Source organism: Diceros bicornis, unplaced genomic scaffold, assembly GCF_020826845.1.
Source record: "Diceros bicornis minor isolate mBicDic1 unplaced genomic scaffold, mDicBic1.mat.cur scaffold_95_ctg1, whole genome shotgun sequence".
Classification (NCBI taxonomy): Eukaryota; Metazoa; Chordata; class Mammalia; order Perissodactyla; family Rhinocerotidae; genus Diceros; species Diceros bicornis.
In genome coordinates, this window is record NW_026691844.1 from 1,578,202 (window position 1) to 1,597,115 (window position 18,914).

The window sequence follows — 18,914 nt, forward strand, 5'->3', positions numbered from 1 at the left end:
TTCAGGTCTTACGTTTAAGTTGATTTTTAAGTCTATTTTGAGTTGATTTTTGTGTATAGTGTAAGATAAGGGTCCAGTTTTATTCTTTTGCACGTGAATAACAGCACCATTTGTTGAAGAGACTATCTTTTCCCCATTGTGCCTCCTTGATGCCTTTGTCAAAGATCAGTTGACTATATATATGTGGATTTATTTCTGGGTTTCTATTCTGTTCCATTTGTCTGTGTGTCTGTGTTTATGCCAGTACCATACTGTTTTGATTATTGTAGCTTTGTAATATGTTTTGCAATCAGTAGATGTGACTCCTCCAGCTTTGTTCATTTTCTCCATGTTATTTTGGCTATTCAGAGTCCTTTGTGGTTCCATATGAATTTTAGGATTGGTTTTTCTATTTCTGTGAAAAATGCCATTGGGATTTTGATAGGGATTGCATTGAATGTGTAGCTCACTTTGGATAGTGTGAACATTTTAACAATATTAAATCTTCCAATCCATGAATATGAGATATCTTTCCATTTGTCTGTCTCTCCTTTAATTTCTTTCAGCTATGTTTTGTAGTTTTTAATGTACAAGTCTTTTGCCTCCTTGGTTAAATTTATTCCTAAGTATTTTATTCTTTTTGATACTATTGTAAATGGGATTGTTTTCTTTGGATTGTTATATAGAAATGCAACTGATTTTTGTATGTTGATTTTGTATCCTGCAACTTTACTGAATCATCAGAGTATAAATGCACTTTAAAGCCGTGGACCCTGAGAAGAACATTAGGCAATGAGTGTGAATAGGAAAGCAGCCCAAGGCCTGGCTCCATATTCAAGGTCAGGAAAATGAGAAGGAAACAGCAAAGGAGTTTGAGGCGAAGCTGCAGGGAAGAATCAAGAGAACCAAGAAGAAGTTGTGCTGCAGATGCCAAGTGGAGTATTTCAAGTGAGGTTTAGAAGGATTAAATAACCTTAGAGGTGCAGCTAGCGTTCGAACTGACCGCCGGATGCCAGAATTCATGCTCTTAATTTCTGTGCTCTACCATGCAAATCACAATCATAATGGTGATATACCCTTCAATAGCACCCACTCTGTGCCAGGCACTGTTCTGAAGAGCTTTGTTTATAATAATCCATTTATTCCTATCATCATTACCCTTTTACAAAGGAGAAAACTGAGACACAGAGAAGTTATGTTCAAAGTCACAAAGTGGCTCAGTGTACTTTGAGCTCGGCCGTCTGGGTCCAGAGTCTGTATTCTTAACTGATACCCTGGGCTGGTTCCCAGTAACTCTCTACTGCCTAAAAAACTGGAATATCAGAGATAATATTTCATTAGGTTGAATAAGGAAGCTCCAGAAGCAAATGAGATTATTTAATTAGGAAAAGAAAAGAAAACTAAGCGGTGGCAATTTGAGCTTTTGCTCTGTCCGTATTGATTTTTGTGCCTTCCAGCCTCAAATAAGCTGAGGAAGTGCTGTGTGCCCTTCTTCAAGCTGAGCAAAGTACTCGCAGAGTTGCTTTGTTCCTTCCCCCCTGGAGTATGGCTGACAGCAAAACGTAATGCTGCCTTTTACACTAAATAAATGAAAGCCTTGGTTTCTCAGGGTCATAAAAATGTGATCACATGAAGTGAATCTCCTCTAGTGATTTTAATTTAGCCCCTCTTCAAAGTTAAATATGGGAAGGAGGTTCTTGCATCTGAAATTCTTGCATAAAACTGTGTTTCTTGTGGCATTTACCCGCAAGTCACTCTAAGCGGAGCTGGAAGCATGTTTATCGATTCAGTGTTCCTTCAGATGTGATGATGCCTTCAGGTGTCTGCTTCACTTGCTTTTTTTCTTCACCACTGTCTCTTGTTTTTCCTGGACCTGACCTCTGCCCCTCAACAAGTGGCCCCCTGAGCTTTTTCTTGCTGCCCCACAAATGATCGCTTTTGTTCCCAAAGTAAGGTTGTGCATTACACTTTTGAAAAGATAACCTGGTGCCAGCAGGTGGGGCTGTCAGTGTATCCCCTTCCTGTTCTGCCTGGCACTTCATTCCCCAGTCTTGCCTGTGCCTCTCCTGTTAGCTCACCTACTTTGATCTGAAAAATCTAAGACTTTCCTTATCTTTATTTTGGTTTAAATTTTTACAAGTCCAGAACCAGGCTTCCAAGAGGGCAGCAGTCCTCAGACCAGATGGTCAGCGAAGTAGGCATTAACTGTCACTCAGTGTCTGTACGGGAGATGTTAAAAGAAGTCTCCATTGACCGACCTGAACCTGGTTCCCCAGCCTTTCCCACCCTTCTCGCCATAGGCTTCTGGCCTCAGTCAGAAGAGGTGGGTGCCCTAGAGCAAAGGCAGGAGTCGGGGATACCGAGAACACTCGCAGAGGTTAAAACCAGAGGAACTTGTAACATTTCTTGCAAGACAGGTGCACTGATGAAAATTCTCTCAATTTTTGTCTGCTTTTTCCATTTCTTAAATGCTTATACGTATATTGATGTTTTCATTCATCTTGAGTCAATTTTGAAAATGTAGTGTTGGGGGAAGAGGGAGAATCTCCCTCTGCCCTTTCCCTTAAGGTTCTTCTGGCTGGCCAAATAATCAACACGACAGGTTAGCAGGAGAAAATAATACCAAGTTTAATAACACGTATACATGGGAGAAAGCAGGGACACTGCGTTTATCAACACAATAGCAGAAATTCTCGTCTTAAATACCATGTTCAGCCAATGACAAAGGAGGATTTTGGGGGTGGGGGGAGTCAGTTACAGGAGATTACCACTAAAGCACAGTAAACAAGAGTAAGGTTTATTATGCAGCCCCAAGGCCTCACCTTCCACATTGATAAGTCTCTAGAAATGAGCTCATCCCCCCTCTTCCCAATACAGAGAGGGAGATACCTTTACAAATGGAGACTTTCCTTGTAAATGTAAATGATTGTCTGGCAACTCCTCGCAGGGTCATCCAGAGAATGTGGCCAGAGAGACAGAACTTCTGATAAGAGGGGCTTGTTGGTGCCTTTCCTATTGTAACATTTATCCTACATTATCTTTACAGCCATCATGATAGATCTGTTCCAGGAAGGAGTTACTATGTCACATTCTTTAGGCAGTTAGTGGGGGAGGTCAAATGTCCCTAGAGAAAACAGCCAAGGTAAAGAGATAGATTTCAGGGTGGCCAAATCTTGATCTCCCACAGTAGAGTGTACTAGAAAAATTTTCTAGTTTCTTAATACTTTTCTAAGTTTTCAAATTTGTGGGCAGCTTTTATATTTTACAATTTTTTTTCTTTTTTTTTTTCTGAGGAAGATCATCCCTGAGCTAACATCTGTTGCCAGTCTTCCTGTATCTTGGGTGTGGGTCACCACCACAGCATGGCTGCCGACAAGTGGTGTAGGTCCACGCCCGGGAACTGAACCTGGGCCGCCAAAGTAGAGCATGCCAAACTTAACCACTAGGGCACGGGGCTGGACCCTATATTTTAGAATTTTTACCGTGTCAATAATTATGTTTCTTTTTCATTCATAATTTTATGTCTGCCCAACTTTTTTCATCAATCAATCCTGCATGAGATTTGTCTATTTTATTAATTTCTCCAAATAATCAGATTTCATCCCATCTGTTGCTTTTTAAAAATCTCATTTGTTTCTGTTATTACGTTTATTATTCCCTTTTTACTTTGCTTGGTTTTACCATGTGGTTTTTTTCTAACTGAGTTGAATGCCTAATTTTCAATCTTTCCCATTTTAGAACATATACTTTTGAGGCTTTAAATTTCCATGTAAGTACTGCTTGACTTGCACCCCACTGGTTTTGACAAATAATGCTATCACTCCCATTCAGTTTTAAGTATTTTAATTTAATTATCTAAATGTTTATAATTATTATATCTTTTTCTTTGACATAGGTATTATGTAAAATGATTTTTGGTTGTTTCTAAACATATTAGGGGAAAAGAGGATTCTCTTTTCATTATAGATTTCCAATTTTATCACATTGTTGGCAGAGAATGTGTTCTGAACAACATCTGTCCTTTGGTCTTTGTTGATTGGCCATAGTAATGGCCAATTTTTATAAATGCCCATAATGCTTGAAAACATGTATATTCACTCTTCATTGGGTAGGGTTCTGTATGTTTCCATTAGCTCGAGCTTAATAATTACATGATTCTAATCACCTATATATTTACTAATTTTTGTTTCATCTATAAGTTTCTGACCTTTCAAAATCTATTGTTAATTAATATTTTTACTTTCTTTCCAGGCAGTATAAGTACCTTAGAGACTGTATCTCCATTTCTTCCCCATGGGTCTGCTTCTGTTTTCTTTTCTTTCTCTCGCTTTTTAATCGCTCTTGTCTTGTTTTTCTCAAATCTCTGGCAATTTTTGAATGGATATTGTGTAGGAGAATTCTGGGAGTGATTTGAGGACAAGGAAGTTTTCCTCCTCTAAAGAGGATTTGCATTTGCTTCTGGCAGGCACCTGGGGCAGAAGTGATCCTGGGTCCCTTTCATCCAGGTTGAAGAATTGAGACAGTGTGAAGCCAGGCCTTGGTCCCTTTGAGGGCCAGACTCCGTTTCACCGTTATCCACAGGAAGCAGCCCTTTGAAGTTCCAGTTCAAAGTGTGGGTGATTTATTAGGGTTCCCCTTCGTTGGTAGACCTGGACTTCAGTTTTTATTCTCCCACTCTGTGGGATTGCCTGAAGCTCCACTCAGCTTCTCAGACTCTCAGCTGCCTTTTCTGGAATTGGCACATGCCCTTCAAAGAAAAATTGCCCCAGATGTTAGGCTTATCTCTCTGAATTTCCTTTTTTTCTAGGTTTTGATCCTGTAATTCATCACTGCCTTATCTCTCTAAGCTATCAAAGAGATATTTTTTATACTTTTTTTTGTTCTTAGTGCAAGGATTGGCCCGCATTAGCCAGGATGCCTTTACAAGAAGCAGAAGTCCTTGTCATGTGCTCTTTTTAAAATAAATTTTATTATTGAAGTATAGCCTACATACTAGTGAACAAAGCATGAGTGTACTGTTCCATTAATTATCACAGAGTGAACACAGCTGGTAACCCCCACCCAGTCAAGAAATAGTATCAGCACCCTGAAGCCTACCTTGTGTCTCTTCCTCCCTTCTCCCTCATAGTCGCTTCCACTTGGCTGCTGCTTCCTGTCTGAAGGCCGGGGAAACCAGATATCGTTTGGCCACTTTCAGTTTTAGTTATGAAATGCATAGCTTTGACAAAGTCATTTCTAATTTAATTTGTCTTTTACCTTTTAAATCTATTGGTGGAACAGTTTTCTCCCCTTCCATTTCATCTTTCTTTCCTTGTGATGAGCCCTCCCAAGTCTTTTAACAATTTGTCCTTTTAGATTATACACAGTACTTTCTTATTTTATTATGTGTGGTTACTAGAAAGCCTTCCAAACTCATAACCGTCTGCTGACATGGAGAATATGCGATTTCAGAATATTATGTTTTGTACACATTTATGAAAAATTATCCAGAATATGAACCTGTTCCCTTTTATTTCTCCTGTCAGGCTAGCCCTGTCCCTAATTCCCTTTCTTTAACTAGAGATGATCACAAGAAACAAATCAGGAACTTAGTGATTTGTTTGGAATGTTCTCTTTCTCTTTCCCTGCTCTAGACCACAGGAAGACTGGCAGAGCCATGACCTTTTGTGATTATAGTCTTGGATCTCCTTTTGACCAGTATCATCTTTTGACTAATTAAATTTGACTTCAAAGTTCTAGTTTACTATCTTCATCAGATTGATTTTTTCAGCTAAAGCACCTGGTACAGTGGCTGGCACATGTTGGCATTTGATAGTTAATGGTAATCTGATAGTGTGGTTCTGGAAGTCAAGATGCAGGGACATACATGACATATAAAGGGAATGGCCAACCTCTTTTTTTTTTTAAGTCAGAAATGAACTTGGCTTCTGTCTCTCCTACTCTGACTCTTAGCAATTTGATAAATTTAATTTCTAGCATCAATGAATCAGAATCCTGACAAAATGGACAGTTTGTTTTATTTAGCCCTTTTCACTGAGAAGTGTTGGGTATGATGCACCGTAAGTAGAGCTTGTGCTTAGCATCAGTACATGAGGTCACCAGCGAGGCTCCAGAAGTCTGCGAGTTCAACCAGGAAATCATCATCCAATTGGGTGTGATCAGAAGTTTTCCTAAAACCTGAGATACCTTCCAAAAACAAGATAATCAGGGCGGAAAATTGATCATAAAGGAAAATCGTAGACCAGGGAGCTGTAAGAGGCTCTCTGAAGCAAGGATGTGTGAGCAGCTGGAAAAGGGTCAGCCTGCAGCTGGGGAAAGGGAAGGCGAGAGGCAGAATTGAGCAATTATGTACTGGGTAGTACTGTTCTGCGGAGGAGGGTGCTGAGTCCGGGGTGGACAACTTGGGAAATGTCCTCTGGAGTGGGACAGTGGTGTTTTACCACACTTCACTGTGGCCTGACTGAAATCTTTAATCTTTTGTTAGAGTTAGGCTTGAGGTTGTTATATAAACTTGATATGCTAATGTTTATAATAATGGTAATAATTTCGATCATCTTTGAGTGTTTACTGTGTACCCCATGCTGTGCCAGCTGCTTTACATACATTATCTCATCTGCTGCCTCAGCCCTATGCAGTGGAGGTGTCGTTACCTGCGCTTTACTGATAAAGAGACCTGGAATCTTTTCTGGGCCTATGTCTGGTGAGAGGAGTTCTCCTGCACTCAGGAGGGGCAGGTGGGCCAGGCTGGCTTTCCTAGTTTTATGGCTCCAGAGCTCCCTCTTCTGTTGTTCTCCCAGAATGTTTGTATGTGGCCTCTTACTTTCTTAGATCCCTTGGCTCTTTTCCCCTCCTCCACTTGAAATGGGAAGATTCTTCCTCTGCCGTTATTGTCCCAGTTAAGTTCAATTTAGAGTTCACTCCCAGCAGCTTCTCCTCAGTGCAGAGCTCTGCTGAAAGGGCACTTAGACTGGTAAGGTTCTGGAGTGGTAGGGCCCGGATTGCTCCTGCACCTACCGCAGTCCCTCTGTTCTAACCCTTGAAATGGACCTGCAGCCCCCTTCCAGATGGGCTGCCCTTCTCACCTCAGCCTGCCAGTGAGTACCGCTTGACGATGTGGAGGTTCTTGCATTCTCAGGAACGTCATTCATACTTTTGCTGTCCCTCCACTTCCTTCTGTACAATTGCAGATATAATGGGGGTTTAGTTGCTATCAGTAGTTTGTTCCACTCACTCATATTTTGTCACATAATTTTGTCATAGATATTATGCATGAATTTTTGGTTTGCTCTCCTAGTTGTTCTATCTTTTTTTTATATTTATATAAGGGAATTCAGGGAGATTTTTAAAAATAAAGGCTGTGCTGCCACTGTTTTCCTAGAATCCCTCTTATCATTTGATGTTTAAGTGAGTTACAACATTTTTGGGGAGATGTCTCAATGGAGTGTTAAGAGGCCCTATCCCAGCACTCCGGGAGCCAAATAAGAGATGTAGAGGGAGAGGAGGGAGGAGGCGATTGGGGAGAGGGAGAAAGGGAGGGCAGGGGGAAAGAGAGACTAGGGAGGCTGATGAGAGAATATAGCAGGCCTGCATCTCTGCTAGGGAGGGAACCAGCAGCCCAAATTCCACGAGGGCTGCAGAAAAATGAGACCTCTTTCAATACAAATTTGAGATCTAAAAGTAGTTTATTCTGAGTGGAACAAGTTTACCTATGGTTTCAAAAGTTGGAGAGGAGACTCTAGGGGTCAAGTCTTGGTTGTTTAAGATTCAAATAAGGTAGGAGAGACTGGAATATGGCCAGGTTTCCAAGAAAGTGGGGCTAACAGCAAACAAGCCTCAGGGAGAGGCCGTGTGTCAGTGTTGCAGTCAGCAGGCCCAGCTGAGCCTGAATTTAGTCCAGCCCAGGCTCCAGATGTGAGTGTAGAAGCCTCCAGATAATTCCAGTCACCTGTGTTCCACATCACCCCATGATATTCAGACTGAGGTCCCTGACATTGCAGAGCAGAGACAAGCCACCTGCCCTGTGCCCTGTCCAAATTCCTGACCCGCAGAAGCCATGAGCATAACAAAAAGTTGTCGATTGTTGTTTTACACCACTAAATTCAGGTTAGCTATTACAAGCAATAGAAAACCAGAATAGCCATGGTGATTGGTTTGGCTGATGAAAGGAGATTAGCCATTCCAGATTTTAAGAGAGGAATGGCTGGAGCACAGGCCTGAAGACAGACCAGCATGGCCCATGTCTAGGGAACTGTTGGTCACTCCAGCTGAAGGAGTGGCTCATGTGGCAGAGTATAGCGCCACTGCAGGCCAGGGGAACACATTCAGGGGCTACAGGGGTCTTTTTCTTATCCCTCCACACCCAGCACATGAACAGCCCCTCGATCCTGCTTTGTGCTGGCCCAGCCACACCAAGAGCAAAGATTCTGCTGTTACTGGTATTTATAAAAAGGAGACATGGTAGGGGAGCAGAGTGACAGGGGTAGGATCGTCATTTTAAGATACCTCCCTTAAATTCTTTTCAATGAAATGTAAATTTGAATTATGGAAAAGCCATCCATCAGAGTTCTTTTTTCAAACTTGGCTTTCTGGCCTTGTTGAACATTTACCTATTAATTATCTTGATATACCAGGCTACAAATAACGGGAACACTGTCTCGAACTGCTTTAAACAATAAACACATTTTTGTTTATTTCTGGAAGTCCGGGAGTAAAGCAGGCCCTGGGATTGGTTGATACTGCCCTTCACTTTTGTCATCAAAGACCCAGGTCCTTTCCGTTTCCCTGCTCTGTCATCCTCAGTGCTGACCTCATCCTTAGGCCAGGAACAAGATGGTGGCAGCGGTGTTCTTATGGACTGAGTTGTGTCCCTGCAGAATTCATATGTTGAAGCCTGAACCCCCAATGTGATGGTATTTGGAGATGGGCCCTTAGTGGGTAATTAAGGTTAGATGAGGTTATGAGGGTCAGGCCCCCGTGATGGGATTAGTGCCCTTATGAGAAGAGACCTGAGAGAGCTCTCCTCCTCTCTCTGCCCTGTGAGGACACAACAAGAAGGCAGCCGTCTGCAAGCTAGGAAGTGGGCCCTCACCAGGAACCAAGCCAGCCAGCGCCTTGATCTTAGACTTGATCAGTTCCTTATGGCTCATCTTCCCTTTTATTCTCTTAAACTTATATTTCTCACCTTTTGAAGAGCAGTTGTTGAGCTATTGGTGATAGGCTTCTAGAAAAACGAAACTTATTTTAAGGTGGGATTTGATAAGGAACATTTGAGCTTGATAACTGAGTGGGAAAGCTTCCATTTAGTGATGGCTTTTGTGAGGGAATCTGTGCAGATAGGCCAAGCAGATAAGAAAAACTCAAAAAGCAATAAGTGAGACCTTGATATGTTTTCTTGTGCTTTTGTACTGAATCTCACTATTTTGAGTCCCAGTTAGGAGACTTACAGTGTTACTTTAACCTACAAGAGAGATGTGAGGAGCACTTCTGAACACCTTGTGTTTAATGGCCTTCAACTGGTTGTCTAACTTTTTTCTATTTTCCTTTGTCAGTGTAAATTCATTTTAATTTTCTTGTCATTTTTGTGGACTGGAAGTGTGTTTGAATCTGCTGCTTAAAACAATGCTAGATTCGTTTTCTTTAGTGCAGTGATTCTCAGATATATTCCAGTAGAATTCTCCTGCTATTGAGTCAAGTGGTCTTTTCCAATTTTTAGGAAAATAAATCTTTGTAATTTTGAGAACTTCCTCAAAATTATTTTAATAAAACTTTGGTTACCTGCTATAGCTTGCCTACTGGAAGAGAAAATGAATGAGAGTACCAAATGAATAATAATGAAAAATGTGAAATCAGCTGATCCTGTTAGGTTTGATAGATTGGTTTTTCATCATGGGTATTTGTGTTAGTGGTTTGATTTTTATATTGTATACATATATTCATTGTCCGCTAGTAAAAATGTTCCTAATTTGTGTGATGAAATGACGTATATCAGTACTTCATGATATTTTACAGAAAGTTCTAAGAATTCCAGGTGTTCTGCCACCTTAAACATTGAAAAGCACTACTTTCTAGGATAATTGAATCCCTAAAAGAATTTCCAGTGCTGGGTCTGGGATTGATGGTGCTTGCTGATCAGATGTTATATATTACATGGATGTATGCTGGACATGGTTGTTTTGGAGCATTATTACATCTGTAATCATGGGCACAGCTGAAACTGGTTTCTGCTGTTTTGAAAGGTGTACTTACCTGGAATTGGGGATGTGCTTGTCTTACATCCCCTGAACTTCCACACTGACGAGAAGCCTTTTCACCTGGCTCCCAGGGTCTACCCAGGAGGGCATTATTTCCTAGCTTGCATCCCGCCTGCCTTTCCTCCCGGTTAACCCCCTTTATTCATTCATAATGATGGTTTGTTATCATTCACTTTCTTGTTTCTTTTGGCTTCCTTTTAGCAGCTTCTTAGGTGAATGAGCATTTGAATAATAAATTGATTCAGCTTCTTCATTTTAATACAGTATTGGCCCTCTGAAGGAGCCAGCAGAAAACCAGCACAATTTTGTCAGTAATTCTGTCTTTGATTTCTACCATACTCACATAGCAGGAGGCAATCATTAATAGCCAAGTGTTCAGTCTCCTTCCTGCTGGTGCCCTCCCAGGGTGCTGCCACTCCCATCTCATTGTCATCATGGAGGTGGGCCCCGAACACTGAGTCAGAACCCAGGGAGGGACCTGCCCTACAGGTCTGAGCTCTCCCTCAGTGGAGGGTGACTGCCCTAGACCCCATTCCCATTCATCAGAGTTAATTGGCTTCTAAGGAGACTCACTTATCCCAGAGAAGTGACATACTAACTTATTTCAGAGTCTGAACGTTGCCTGAGCCCTCAGTAAGCCCATCCACCATCCCATTATGCCTTCTGATTTGCCTTCTCCCTGGATCCCCTCACGTAGCATAATCTTTGCCAGCCCAGTCTGGTCCTCCTTGTCTCTTCTCTTACAGACGCACGTACACCCGCACCGGCACATACACACATGTGGAGACAGACGGAGAGACGTGTAACAGCAAAAGTCTGGTGTTTTGTTTTATGATCCTCTGTTAGTCCTTAAGCTCCAGCAAAGATGATTCTACCCTGAAAATATCAGATGCCCTTTTACAAAAAGCGCCCTCTAGAGTTTAATTATAGAACCAATTATAATAATGTCTAATAAAAAAATTTATTATGTTCATAGTATTCTTTAAATTTAGTCAAAATACAAGGCCTGATTGTATTACATTTCTGAAAGGTGTCGGGGGAAGAGGGGGAATCTCCCTCTGCCCTTTTCCTTAAGGTTCTTATGGCTGACCAAATAACAAGACAGGTTAGCAGGAGAAAATAATACCAAGTTTAATAACATGTATACATGGGAGAAAGCAGGGACACTGCGTTTCTCAACACAGTAGCAGAGATTCTCGTCTTAAATACCATGTCCAACCAAAGACAAGGAGGATGTTGGGGGCGGGGGTGTTAGTTACAGGAGATTATCACTAAAGCACTATAAACAAGAGTAAGGTTTATTATGCAGTTTTAAGGCCTCACCTTCTACATTGATAAGTCTCTAGAAATGAGGTCATCCCCTCTCTTCCCAATACAGAGAGGGAGATACCTTTACAAATGGAGACTTCCCTTGTAAATGATTGTCTGGTAACTCCTCGCAGGGCCATCTAGAGCATGTGGCCAGAGAGACAGAGCTTCCGATAAGATGGGTTTGTTGGTGCCTTTTCTATTGTAACCTCTATCCTACATTATCTTTATAGCAGTCATGATAATAACTCCTTCCTGAAACAGATCTTTTGTTTTAAATTCTTTAGGCAGTTTGGGAGGGGAAACTCAAATATTCTTCCTGAGTTCTCTGAGTCCTTATTGTCTTCAGCTCGAAATAATCCGCATACCAGAGTGGTGCTTCCTGGGGTAGCTTGCCCTGAGCACCATCAAAGGCATAAAGTTGTACGATAAGACATTTACCCTCCATGTTCTTTTTTGCAGCAGATATTTAAAGCTAGGTCACTTTAGGTGACTGGCTCCATAAATCCGTTGTGTGCACCTCAGATTGGAGGGTGCAGCCAGCACCCTAATGACAACACCCCACTGGTGACACATCTGTGCTGATTTAAAGGAAATCCAGGGAGCAAGAGTAAATGTTTCCAGTGTTCACCTTCCCAGCAAAGAGGATTTTTATCAACTCAGGTGTTGTTTGGGATCCACAGACCTATCAAAGAGCAAATTAAGAACACATCCATTTCAGGGCCGGCCCCGTGGCTTGGCGGTTAAGTGCTCACACTCCGTTGCTGGTGGCCTGGGTTCGGATCCCGGTTGCGCACCGACGCACCGCTTCTCTGGCCATGCTGAGGCCGTGTCCCACGTACAGCAACTAGAGGGATGTGCATCTATGACATGCAACTATCTACTGGGGCTTTGGGGTAAAAAATAAATAATAAAAAAAAAAAGAACACATCCATTTCATAAAGGAGCCATCCTTTATGCAGCCATCGCTAATGACTCGGCTGCTAAAATCTCATTATGGGTTCAGGCTGGTTATCTCTGTTTAAGGGTAGAGGGAAACACCCTATTATAAATTCTCTCAGGCCTCCCAGCACCTCAGTAAGCAACTTAAAAAAATAAAAAAGGAAAGGTGATATGGGAGAAGGAGTAGTTCTGAAAATTAAAATGGAACAGAATGATGTTTTGAAGCCAAAGAGGGGGAAAAGGCAAGGGTTTTGCTTGTGAGGCCTCTGCTACAATAAAGAGGACCTTAACGCAGACGGACCATACCCTACAAAATGCAGCCCATAATTCAAGCTGTCAGCTTAATCACGCTGTTTCCAGGTATAGAGAAGGAGCCCTTGTTTCCAGGGCTAAACAGAGAGCCTTGTTTGCTGACCCCTAGTCTGCAGCCTGCCGCTGCAGACCGCCCCGCTCTGTTGGCCTTTGTGTTGCTGTCCCCTCCTTCCCTCATTTTTGGCATTGTGTTCCCTTCAAGTGGCCCCCTGGAAGGGACCACCCAGGGGGCTGCACAATGGGGACCAAGGGAGCCACCAAAACATAGGTTTTGTAAGACAGCCCGTTAAAAGAAAAATACTCTTTAACTATGTATGTGTTTGTCTTTTCTACAACTGTTTTGTGTGGCAAACAAAACCCCGTATACAGACTTCACTGTGGCCGCACATACAGCTGTTCCAGCCATCGGGTGTCAGGCTTGAGATAGTTCCTCCCAGTTTATTTTCCCAGGGCACTAATTCTCGATGTGGTTTATATTTACATGTTTGGATTTATGGTCAGGAAACTTGATATCAGAGTAAACAAATTGCACTGGCTTTATGAAACTATTTTATCAATAGTCTTCAGAATTGGTGGCATTGCTCTTGGGTGAAACTTGTCTGTAATGCTACTTAACAAAAGCTAGCAGCCGGAATTCAGTTCTCAATAGCCATTTACACCTCTGTAAAAGGATTAGCTCTCGCCAATTGTTACACTGTTTAAATCTTAATTTGCATCTTTATGGAGGTAGGGCTTCTACAGACCTCTCTGGTTCTCTGTTGTGTTTGTGTACCTGTGGGTGGGAGGTCACTGGAGGTTTTCTCTTATTGGTGAAGGTGCTAAATTGCTTCAGGATGACCAGTAAGCTACACAAATTGAATTAGCATATCAGGGTTTGACTGACAACAGCCCGCTTTGGCTCGTTAGTTATATTTTGTAGCAGTTGTGGTCTTTAAGTGTTGGGTGCATGAATGCATTCTGTTACTTCTGTTTAAACTTAACAATTCTCATGGGTCTTAGGAGGATTTTAAATGTTGTTGATTGTAATCAACAAATTTCCTTGGGAATTAAATGTGAAAAACAGAACCAGAACATGATCAAGTGATGGTTTTATTTATTTATTTTTTTAATAGAGATAAAATATGCAACTAAGACTTTATTTATTTATTTATTTATTTATTGGTGAGGAAGATTGTTCCTGAGCTAACATCTGTGCCAGTCTTCGTCTGTGTTGTATGTGGGATGCCACCACAGCATGGCTTGATGAGCGGTGTGTAGGTCCGTACCCGGGATCAGAACCTGAGAACCCTGGGCTGCCGAAGCAGAGCGCTCCAACTTAACTACTATGCCACTGGGCCAGCCCCAAAGTGATGGTTTTAAAAGTAATCTTTTCTATCCGGGCCATGTGTTCTTAGTTTAAAGATCAAAACCTTCTTATGTTTTGGAAGGAGTGTAGGGTCAAACCCATGAGAAGGAAGAAGTTGAGTGTGCAGGCCAGTGTTCTGCAGGCACTGGAATGGGAAGCAAAGGTCGGTCGTGTTGCCCTTTGCCCACCGTTCTGTATATGGGCTGTTCCTAAACCCCACACTCAGAACTACAGACCACCTCTGCAGATGATGCCTTTTGTCGTTGCTCATTTAGCAATACAATTTCCTTCCCCAAAACGTTGTTCTGGATGTGACCAACTATGGTGCTTTATTATTCTTCAGTCTCATTAAAAATACAGTAAATGTATTTTATAAAACTTTTTAAAAGTAACATTATATTATGTAAATTATGAAGTAAACTCATTACTAGTTATGGGCAGTGATTACCACACCATTTTGAGACTGTTGTTCCCTAGAGAAAATAAAACCTGAAAGTCATGCCTTTAGTGCCGCAACTGAAACATGTCCACTCTGATAGAACACCCACGGGAATGTGTGGAAGTTACCTGGTGGGGTTAAGGAAAAGTTTATTTTCTACAGCCCTCATACAGGGTCATTTTTGCCAAAAAGTAATTCTCAGTTTGCAGTACTGAAAGGAAAAGCATGGCACTTTTTCTCTCTTCCTTGCTTCCAAAAAAAATTGTACCTTCCTTTGAGTGTTCCCATTAGCCTGGAGTGGAGTTGTTTTCTTTTAAATTATCTCTTAAATTCTGTGTGACTGAAAGATGAAAATGAAGCTAGAAAGCAATTACTTTAAATTTGGCCAAAAAAATTTATTTATTATCTGCCTGCACTGTTGGGTAAAATAAAATATACCTCTTTAAAGTGCCTTTTGTGCTTCTAGAGATTACTTGTCATCCATCACGTTTGTCCACTTGCTGGAGGTCACAGAGACAAACTGATGGTAAGGCCCAGTGTGTTAGTGCCAGGCCCGTCTACATATTCCCCAGGAAGGACTGGGCATGGGCTGGTCAGACTGATGCCCCTCCAGCTGGAATTATTTTGATGGGAATGCAAATAGAAGACATGAAAGAAATTGAGGTCTTGAATTCTAGGATAGTGTTTTTTATAACACATAGTCTTTAATCTTTAGCTCCATAGTGTTTGAATTCTTTAATAGAGATTTTTTCAGCAAAGGACTGATGAATATTTTGTAAGCTAAAGTCAGGTATCACGTGGAGAAATAACTAGTAGAAACCCTCAGCACAGACCAACTTGTCTTTTAGCCAGAGAAGGTTCTGAGTTAATCGAGAGTAGACCATAAGCTCTGTGCAGACAGTACTTGTGGCCGTCTTATTGATCGCTCGTTGCCAAGCCATGGACGCCATGGAAGCCCTGGACTGGTCTAACAGCAACCATATAAAAACATACTGTAAAAATAGGTGTCATGGATTTCTCTAATCTAGGTTTAAATCTTGGCCTGTCATTCAACTCATGGTGTTAAGTATGTCTTCAGTATTGTGCTGAGTGCGACATGAAACTTCAAGTAAGATAAAAATTCAGAAGTCCAATTGTTGTTCTCAACAAGCTTTTGGTCTTGTTGAGAAGACTAGACAGACATGACATAACTAGAGAACAGTACAATGTAGGATGTGGTCTGTATTGTGCTAAAGGAATTCAGGGATAAGAAAGATCCCTATGAATGAGGTAGTCAGAGAAGCTCCTAGACAAGTATGAGAAGAGCTAGTCTAAGTAAGCCTGATATTTGGGTTGATCAGATTGGAAAAGAACAAAGGTTATCTGGCATCTGTCCTGACTGGAGAAGCTCCTGGACAAGTATGAGAAGAACTAGTCTAAGTAAGCCTGATATTTGGGTTGATCAGATTGGAAGAGAACAAAGGTTATCTGGCATCTGTCCTGACTGGACAATCAGGTATTATTTAGCACTGGCATACCATGGTGGGGTGGGGGGTGGGCATACAGGCAACAAAGGGTGCATTGTCTGTAGAGCATTTATAAACAGTAATAAAACCACTAAAACTGTTTTCTCTTATCACCATTCCTAAGAATGGTGGAGATAAAATACTCCTCCCTGGAGGGAGGCTGCTCCCACCGGAACACCCTGCCTATACCCCACTGTGGTACCCCAGCATTGGTGAGCGTCTGCTAACTTCCGCCATTGTACCAGCATTTCAGAGGAGGTGCAGAAACATCAAGCCCTGGTCCTTGCTCAGGGTCTACCACCTGGGGCGGGAGGTGAGACTAGAGGCAGTCTAAGCTGGAGACCCCAAGCCTGCAGACCAGCTCTGTTTGTCCAGCATAGTATTTAACCTCCTTTTGAATTAGCTGCCAGATTTTTAAATTTGGGAGATGTCACATAAAAATAAAACTAGCAATTGTGAATTTCCAGCTTCTCTTGAAAACTAGGAAGATCGACGTCACTGAGACACATTCCACTGCGGGAGCTGAGAGTGACTGGCCCTTTGAGTGAGGCACACACCCCAGTTTTTCGAGAGCCCACCCCACCAGCTGTAGGCGCTTGACTTCCCCCCAGCTGAGCCGTGAATGACTGTTCTCCCTCTCTGCCACCCCCACCACTGCTCTCACACTTACACACTCTTCCCCTGCTATCTAGAGCACAAGTTCAGTCTCCTGGCTGTGGTCTGGGTCTCGTGTCTGTCCCCTCACCAACTGCATCTGTGCACGGCTGCCAGGCTAACCCTCTCAAAAACACTGCTTTCAAGAAACCAGCCATAGCTCAGAAATCCGCCAGATTTATTACTATTTTCTCAGCCGAGTTTCATATTGAATTTTATTTCCCATTACTATCTTATCACCACAAACAGCAACCCCCACCTGGCCAGACTTGTGTCCTTGCTGGTCCCGACACCCCTCCTACCATGGCATTTCCTCACACCTTTGCCTGTGCCACCCCTTAGCTTAAAGGGTCATCTCCCCTTCTGTCTAAATCTTGCCCAGCTGAAGTTCCTCCTCCATAGTCAAGCCCTTGTGATGCCAAGGAGCTCTCTGTCTCTCTATTGCCTCACAACTCCTGATTGCCTTCCCAGTGATTATGTGCTCTCCTTTGCTGCTCTGAAATTGGCTTACCTCCGATGGGCCTGTCTTCCTTTTCTTAAGGGCAGGTGTTATTTTGTGAATTGAGTGGTGACGAGATAAAGCCTTCCAGGAAGAATTAGGAACCAGATTTTGCCAAAGGAAAAAGAAGTATTATAGGTACTATAAGTCATATAGGCCAGGAGTCTGGAAGGTTTTTTGTTTGTTTGTTTTTTAATTTATTTTTTAAATTATTTTATTGAGGTCACATTGGCATATAACATTGTATAAATTTCAGGTATACAATATCATATATCAGTTTCTGTATAGATTGCTTTGTGTTCACCACCAATAGTCTAGTTTTTATCTGTGACCATACATATGTGCCCCTTTACTCCTTTCACTCTCCGCCTACTCCCTTCCCCTCTGGTAACCAGTAATCTGTTCTCCGTATCCACGTGTTTATCTTCCACATATGAGTGAAATCATACGGTGTTTATCTTTCTCTGTCTGGCTTATTTTGCCTGGTATAATACCCTCAAGGTCCATCTATTTTGTCACAAATGGCATGATTTTGTCTTTTTTATGGCTGAGTAGTATTCCACTGTATCTATATACTATGTCTTCTTTATCCATTCATCCGTTGATGGGCACTTGGGTTGCTTCCATGTCCTGGCTGTTGTGAATATTGCTGTGATGAACATAGGGATGCATAAATCTCTTTGAATTGTTGCTTTCATGTTTTTGGATGAACACTCAGTAGTGGGATATATGGATCATATGGTATTTCTATTTTTAATTTTATAAGAAATCTCCATACTGTTTTCCATAGTGGCTGCACCAGTTTGCATTTGCACCAGTTATGTATGAGGGTTCCCTTTTCTCCACATCCTCTCCAATATTTGTTATTTCTTGTCTTGTTAATTATAGCCATTCTGATGGATGTAAGGTGAAATCGCATTGTAGTTTTGATTTGCATTTCCCTGATAATTAGTGATGTTGAACATCTTGTCATATGCCTGTTGGCCATTCATGAACAAAATGAAAAAACAACCCACCAACTAGGAGAAAATATTTGCAAATCATATATCCAACAGGGGGTTAATTTCCAAAATATATAAAGAACTCATACAACTCAACAACAAAAAACAAAACAACCCGATCAAAAAATGGGAGGTTTTTGGCAGCAGAGCTCAGAGGTGAAGGATCCAACACAGGATGTGGCCCAGAAGGACTAAGAATCTTAGGCTTAGAGTTTAGACAAGAGCTTGAGACACGGCAAGGAACTGGAGCGCCCATAGGGTGGCCTAGGGTCCAGAATAGGGCTTGAATGGGGGGTGGGGGGGTGGGGGTGGGGGACGGACATGACACGACATTTATATTTCCTTCCCAGGATAAAAGCCTGCTTCAGAGTCAGGGTGCCTGAGCCTACACTTGTCACTCACCCTCTAATAGACAAACAGAGCACATCTCTTTCATCCTTTTGATATGGATCCAGTAACTTAACCCACTGTTGTACTAACTACAAGTTAGTAAGATGTTGCTAATTAACACATTGCTTTACAAGTTGCTTCATTTTCTTTTTGGAGTACATGTTGAATATTCCCAACTACGTATGTCATCAGCTTCTTTAAAGTAGAAATACTGTTTTGTCTTTGATATCTTCTCCTATAGCTTTTTAGAATCATGCTTTCCCCCAAATGGACATGTTTTTAAAGGAAGT

The 18,914-nt window shown here is 41.8% G+C and overlaps 1 protein-coding gene across 1 annotated transcript in view; it reads left to right on the forward strand.

Annotated features, from left to right (window-relative positions):
• LOC131403896 (centrosomal protein kizuna-like) overlaps positions 1–18,914 on the forward strand; it is a 66,651-nt gene that overhangs the window by 12,362 nt on the left and 35,375 nt on the right.